The sequence below is a fragment of the Chenopodium album genome, chromosome 5, assembly GCF_948465745.1.
Source record: "Chenopodium album chromosome 5, dcCheAlbu1.1, whole genome shotgun sequence".
NCBI classification, from domain to species: Eukaryota; Viridiplantae; Streptophyta; class Magnoliopsida; order Caryophyllales; family Amaranthaceae; genus Chenopodium; species Chenopodium album.
Genome location: NC_137838.1, coordinates 73,016,186 through 73,023,440, shown reverse-complemented (window position 1 = coordinate 73,023,440; position 7,255 = coordinate 73,016,186). Strand labels below are relative to the sequence as shown.

At 38.0% G+C, this 7,255-nt stretch overlaps 1 non-coding gene across 1 annotated transcript; it reads right to left on the bottom strand.

The window, feature by feature from the left end:
* Window positions 1–3,334: 3,334 nt before the first annotated feature.
* Window positions 3,335–3,441, bottom strand: LOC145633369 (small nucleolar RNA R71). Its single transcript, XR_014112699.1, has one exon. It is a non-coding gene; the product is annotated as a small nucleolar RNA R71 (small nucleolar RNA).
* Between the last annotated feature and the right edge of the window lie 3,814 nt (window positions 3,442–7,255).

Here is a 7,255-nt window from a genome sequence, read left to right as displayed (position 1 = left end):
GTGTGAGTAGTTTCCTTTCTAGGGTTTGTGGGGATCCATAAATAATATGAAGGGGTAATTTATTGTTGTTGATTATCAATGCTAGATTAATTTCTTATTGATTGATTTAATGCTCTGTGACTAGATTAGGCCTGATCTTTTATGCATGAGTTTGACAATATTGATTCGAGATTCGAGAGATGAGAATCGATGTTTAGGTCTAGTTTCAATAGGCATGTTAATTTATAAATGGTTAAGTCGAGATTCGAGAGATGAGATTTTATACTGGTAGATTAATTCTGTGATTGTAATACGTAGCGAAATCCCTTTATGATCTGATTAATTGATGCATTGATGTTCGATTATTATGCTTTACCCTGGAGTGTTATTTATTGGTGAACCTATGCCCTAGGCTTTATTTCATTGATTTTCCTCCTACTTTTATTCCTTCCCTCATTTACTCTTAATAGTTTAGTTCTCCTTTATAATAACAAATTGGTTACTTAATAATTTAGATTACTTTAATTAATTAGGAATAGAAAGACCAGTTTCCCCGTGGATTTGACCCTACTTCCCTATCTGCGTTTGTTAGAGGATTTAGGAATTACTTTTGATTAGTTGATACGACTTTACCCTGTTAAAATTTGGCGTCGTTGCTGGGGAAACGGTTTTATTTTTATTTCTGATTGTTTTCTGTGGTCTAGGTTATTTCTTTTTGTCTCAGAGAACGTTAGCTCTTTGAGACAAGTCTCATATTTGCTTTTAGCTCTTTGTTTTTGCCCAGGTATTCCAGAACAGGTTATATCCCATTCTATCCTGAGATCGAACGATCTTTCCATAGTGTAGGGAATAATTTCAAGCTTTAATCCCACTAGCTTGAACCCCACTGTGATCATACACTAAAGTACGGTGGCGTCCAAAAGGGAAGAAGATAGAGCAAAAGAGTCGCCAACAAGTTTTTTAGGAACTTGTAAACCGTTCATAGGATGAAGGTTACACCCCTTTACGATCCAAGAGATCGTCAAATCCATAAGGTCTAGAACCAAATAAGGGTTCGGGGATGATGGTACAAATCCAACCTAAAAGAGATTGAACCTCCCCTAATAATAGGCCTCTACTTTATTCTGATCGTATTCATGTGCGCTTTCTAATTAACATGCAATCAATAGGATTAACCCTAAACCTGTTTATCTATGTTGGTTGAATATTAATGCACAAACAAACTATTATTGGCGATCACTTGAAATTATAATCAAATTAACCCTAAACAAGATTATTAATTATCTTATTAAGCATGATTACAAGTACAAAATCCCTTTAAACATGCATAAAAGGCGTGATCAAGCAATAAAAATAAATATAATCAAGCAACATAATAAATAATAATAAATAATCAATCATTAGAATAAACATGAATAATAATAATCATCATTAAAAATAATAATAGTAATCATAAATTATAACAATTATAATCATAATTATATTCATGTTAATATTAAAGCATAATAAAAATAGCAAGATCCTAGGCATGATACTAACAAGATTAATAACAAACCCTAGCATGTCACTAAGCGATTAAAAATCAAATCTTTAACCCTAACATGATACTAACAATCATAAATATTAGGAAGAGAATAAAAGGCATCATAGCAATCATATTTGATATTAAAATTACCCTAGACATGATACTAGGAATATCATAATAACAATATAAACATGATTTCTACATCATAATATCAATAAATCAATTAAAGTACTTACTTTGATGCCTCATACCTCTTTCTAATAACAAAATACACACGTTAGTAACTTCAAGGAAAATAATAATATAAAACAATTAAATTAAATAATTGAAATAGAGATTTGGGACCAAACCCTCAGAAATTAAAACCTTTCACGTCTAGGGCGAAGGCAACTTCGAATATGGCAGGTGTATCTAAGTCTTGCGAATGCGGAATTTTGTATTTGAGAAAAGGCTAGTTTAGAAAAAGAGAGAGAGAGAGAGAGAGAATAATCAAGAAAATCTTGATGAGAGTTGGTGAATGATTAAGAGAGAATTAGAGAATTAATGATTGCGAATGAAAACTGATTGTAGGTGAATTGGTCCATGAAAACGGAGTTTTTAATACGATATTTATAGAGAAAATCAGCCAAAAAGATAAAATAAACAAAACAGAGTCTGACGCACAAAAAACAGAGTTGGCGCAAACCCTGGCTAACTGGCGCCAGACACCAACACTAGCGCCAGGCGTCAGGCCTGGTTCTAGGCGCCAAAGCCAGGGGTCAGGCGCCAAGCCTGATTTTAACGCATTTTCGAAAATCAGATAAGTTTGCCGTACTGGAGGATAAAATCATATAATTTCCTCAAAAATGCTATTTGATTTTAATTAAAACTCTGAAAAAGTCAAAAAGTCAATTTATCAATGCTAATTGAATTAGGAATGAAAAGAACCTTCTAGAAGATTCTATAAAACTAAAACCATTCCTAATTGAATTAGGATGATAAATCATATTAGGCCATCCCCAAGATCATTGGGCCGCATATAAAGCTCAAACCGGGCCCAGTGTAGTAAATTGGACATAATTTCCTCAATATTCATCGGAATTGGGCTTATAATATATCGTTGGAAAGGTCTTTGCAAGCCCCATCCAACTACACTGCTATTGGACCCATATCATGGACCAAACAAACTGGATTGGATATTTTCTTAAAATAAGTTTTCAAAAACAGAGAGACGAGAAAAGCAATTAAAACTATCCGCAACACTAGACTTTCCACACTTTCGCTTCATTCGATTATGATTCGACGTGAAAGGTACTCATCACTGGGTTTGGTTTTGGGGAGATACAAATGGGTGTCTACACATAGACAAAAGAATCTTTACAGGCAGATCCTGGCGGGTTCTGGTGATAATAATAATCACCGAGACCCTCCAACTGATTCTAGCGATTAAGAGGTATCTTTAGATCCAGAATCAGAGATGGTGGTACCTAAGAAGCTCAGTGATTATTCACAGCCAAAGCTTACAAATTTTCCACACCTTACTCCCACTCCAGCTCTTGATGGGGTACAATTCGAGATTAAACCCCAATTTATCCCGATGATAGAGAGGAAGCAATTCAGTGGAGCTAAGGGTGAAGACCCAAATCTTCATATTGCAGACTACTGTCAATATTGTAATACCATCGGGCAAGCTGGGGTCACACAGGACCAAATCAGGGAGATTCTTTTCCCTTTCTCTTTATGTGTAAAAGCCAAATTATGGTTTAACGGATTAAATAGATTTTCACTTGGTCCTGGGAAACTCTTGTTTTAAATTTTTATAATAAATATTATCCTGTAGAGAGAACAGCTGTACTAAGGAGTGCTATTCAGAACTTTGCCTAAGAGGCCGATGAAACTCTATATGAGGCTTGGGAGAGGTTCAAGGATTTATAGAGAGAATGCCCCCACCATAATCTGGCACAATGGCAGTTGATCCAAGCCTTTCACAATGGGATTGGAAATTCATCTAGAATAATATTGGATTCTGCAGCTAGTGGGAGGTTTATGAACCTTAATGTTGATGATGCAGGTCAAGTTATTGAAGATATGGCAATACATAATTCCAATATGGGAATCCTAGAGGCTTTTCTAACAAAGGGAAACATACTGTCGACTCTTATCCTTTTTAAAAGCTCAATTAACCTCTATCTGCCACAAATTAGATAATCTTAGTACTGCAAATGTAGCTAATGTTTCTGCAATTAATAATATGCTAATGAGGCTTTCTGTGAAAATTGTGGAATTGTAGGTCATTGGGAGCAAGATTGCAGGAGTTCCATGGAGCAAGTCAATACCTTTCAAGCTTATAGGTAGAATGACCCATACTCCAACACCTACAATCCTGGTTACCGGAATCATCCATATCTTTCCTACCAGAGCACCAATATTCAAAATCCGCCACCTCCACAAGAATCACAGGCGCCACAACAACAACAACAGAAATATTACCACCCCAATGCTGGCCAGAAGAACCAACTACAACAACCCTCCTCATCTTCCGACCCTGCTTTAGTAGAAATTAGAGCGATGTTGGCTAGTATGCAGAAGCACATGGAGAGTAGAGATGTTCAAATTGATTCGATCATAGCACATAATAAAATTGTAGATAATAAAATTGTGCAAATTTCTGCTACTCTGCAAGCCCGTCAACAGGGAGCCCTGCCAGCACAGCCAACCAGGCCTACGGATCAAGCTTCTGCAATTACGCTAAGGAGTGGTTCACACTATGAAGGGCCCCCTATGCCCAGAGATGATGAACCTATTTTAATGAATAATGTTAATCTTGATTCCATTAAACCTGACAATGTAGCTAATAGCCCTGCAGGGCTAAAGAGTAGTACTAATATTTATGATAATACATTGCAGGGTACGACTCCAGGGAAGGTAGCAGTTCCAGATAAGAGCAGTAATGCTCCAAAGCTAGTTATCAAACTTTCATTCCCTAATTGTCACTTGAAAACAAATTTGGATAAGAAGTTTGGTAAGTTTCTTGAGATGGTTAAAGATTTACAAGTAATAGTTCCCTTCACTGAATTAATTACACAAATTCCTGCATATGCAAAATTCATGAAGGAAATATTGACTAGAAAAAGGTCTATTAGTGAGGTAGAGATAGTAGCTTTCACTGCAGAATGTAGTGCCGTACTTCAAAATAAATCTCCACCTAAACTGAAAGATCCGGGTAGTTTTTCTATCCCTTGTCATATTGGCAATCTAATGATTGATAATGCATTATGTGATTTGGGTGCTAACGTTAGTGTTATGCCATTGTCTGTGTGTTCCGAGCTAAATATGGGTAAATTAAAAGCTACTAATATTACTCTACAAATGGCTGACCGTTCTTTTATATACCCCTTAGGTGTTTTAGAGGATGTTCCTGTTAGAGTAGGTAAATTTTATATACCTGTTGATTTTGTTGTTCTTTATATGGCTGAGGATATGCAAACCCCAAGTATTTTGGGTAGACCATTCCTTAACACTGTAGGAGCAATTATAGATGTGAGATGTGGCAAATTGACGCTATCAGTAGGGGACGATAACATTACTTTTAATCTGAATAATACCTCTAAAAGCCCCATGACAGAGGAGAAGTGTTTTAGTGTTAATGTGGTTCATAATTATTCTAACAAGCCCCAAGCTCTTGTAAATGATCCCTTGGAGGCGGTATCTTGTGTTGCATCCTTTACAGATGAAATAGACAAATGGAAAAAGGAAGTCGATGCAATAGAAAGAGTCCTCACACTGTCGGTCTTGGCTTTGAAGATGAGAAGGTGGAAATAAATAAGCAATTTGTGGAAATTGAGCCTACAGTAAGTGTTCCGCCAGATCGAGTTGCGATTGCTAAATCTAGTGACAATTTGAAGCAACCAGCGATTGAAGAGGGGTCTCTAGTGTGTAGTATTAAAGAACCCCCAGTCCAAGTCAAGGAAGGTCCACCAGATAAGGTGAATTGGCGTCCCACGGGGTATGTCAGGAAGTCGCGTCCTAGCCTAAACACCGCTCGACCGAGTGAGAAACCACCCGACCAAGCGTTAGGCCAAGGATCCTAGTTTTTAAACTTGGTAAGAAGGTCGTGCGAGACCTAAATAAACCAGCGCTTTGCGGAAGGCAACCCGTATTTTCTTGCTTTTAGTTTTCTTTCTTTTTCTTGTGAGGGGAGAGAGGAGGGAGTTTAATGAGTTTATTAAGTTGTACATGTTTGGAAAGAGTTAGTCAAATTTAGAGAAAAGAGAAAAAAATCAACCTTCAAAAGTTACCTCGGGCCCGACCGGGCGAAGCTCGCCCGATCGGGCGCAAGAGTAAAGGAAGAAATATCGGCAATTTTCTCCCGACCGGGCAAATGGCGCCCGATCGGGCGCGAGATTTGACGTAAACGGTGATTTTGATCGCTCGATCAGGCAAAGCTCGCCCGACCGGGCGCGAGAGCAATAAAAAAATAAAGAAAAAGATTGCCCGACCGGGCGAGAGCTCGCCCGACCGGGCACGACACCTTACCCGTGCTTTTCTTCTTTCTTCTTCCTTCTTTTTCTTATTTTCTCATCTTCCTCCATACTTTCTCTCACTAAACCTCCATTTTTCTCTAACTTCTCTCTAAGTTTCCCTCTCCATATCTTACCCAAATCCAATAATTCTTACATATTCTTAATCCTCTAGACTCTTCACCTTCTACACTTCTATACCAAATTTGCCCAAATTCAATCAATTTTTTTTCATACCCATTTTTCTATTATGGCTACAAAGAGGTCCCGGTCGATTTTTGGGAGGAGTTCTAGTTCAAGAGAGGAGTATGATCCGGATTTGCAACTTCCTTATTGGCCAACAATCCGAATTGGTACCTAGGAGCAAAAAGAACGGCTAGAACACCTCGGCGGGCGGGAGGTAATTCATTCACGGTGGTTACTCCGCTCTACCCTTGAATCTTATGGCTTATATGATTTTGTTAAACGTTTTTTGAACGATATAGGAATGAGAAAATTTGTTGACATGCATTATCCTACATATCGTGAATTAACGTGCGAATTTTTGTCCTCTTTGAAAGTTGTAAATAGTAGAAATGGGCCGAACTTATTTTTTTAGGTTGAACAATAGGAATATTAGTTTAACTTATATTGAATTTTGTAAAAAAAATTAGTTGAATTCTGAATTACCTTTTCAATGGCATGCTGATTATAAAATGGGTGATATTTATCATGCTTTAACTAGTTTACCGACCCCGACCCACAACATGCTAGTATGAAACCTATCCACCACCCTGTCCCAAAAATCTGGCAAAGATTTGCAAGTTGTTGTTTTCTTGGTAGGTACGAGCCTCATAACGCCCAAACCAACGAACTAGCTGTTATTGGACACTATGTGTATGGGTTTGGTAAACTGAACATAGGTAGATACATCATCCACCATTTGAGTAGACATGCCACGGCCAGTACCCAGTCTAGTACCCCTATTCGTTTAGGAGGTCTGATCACTAGGATAGCAGTTAAAAAGGTCGGTTTTGTTGAGAGTGGACCCCACCAGATGACTAACTGTGGACCGGATACCTATATGACTGCTAGGTACTTTGAGGAGTTGGGTTGGGTACGATTAGATGGTGAGAAAACCCCCCACTGGTGTATTAGGACAGGGACCGAGCAACCATTGCCTATCTTTCCATTACCTAGTCCTGACTTGACCGCTTTTCCCCTCGGGCAAGCATCTTACATGTATGACCTATTATTTGCCCACGCTAGGGGG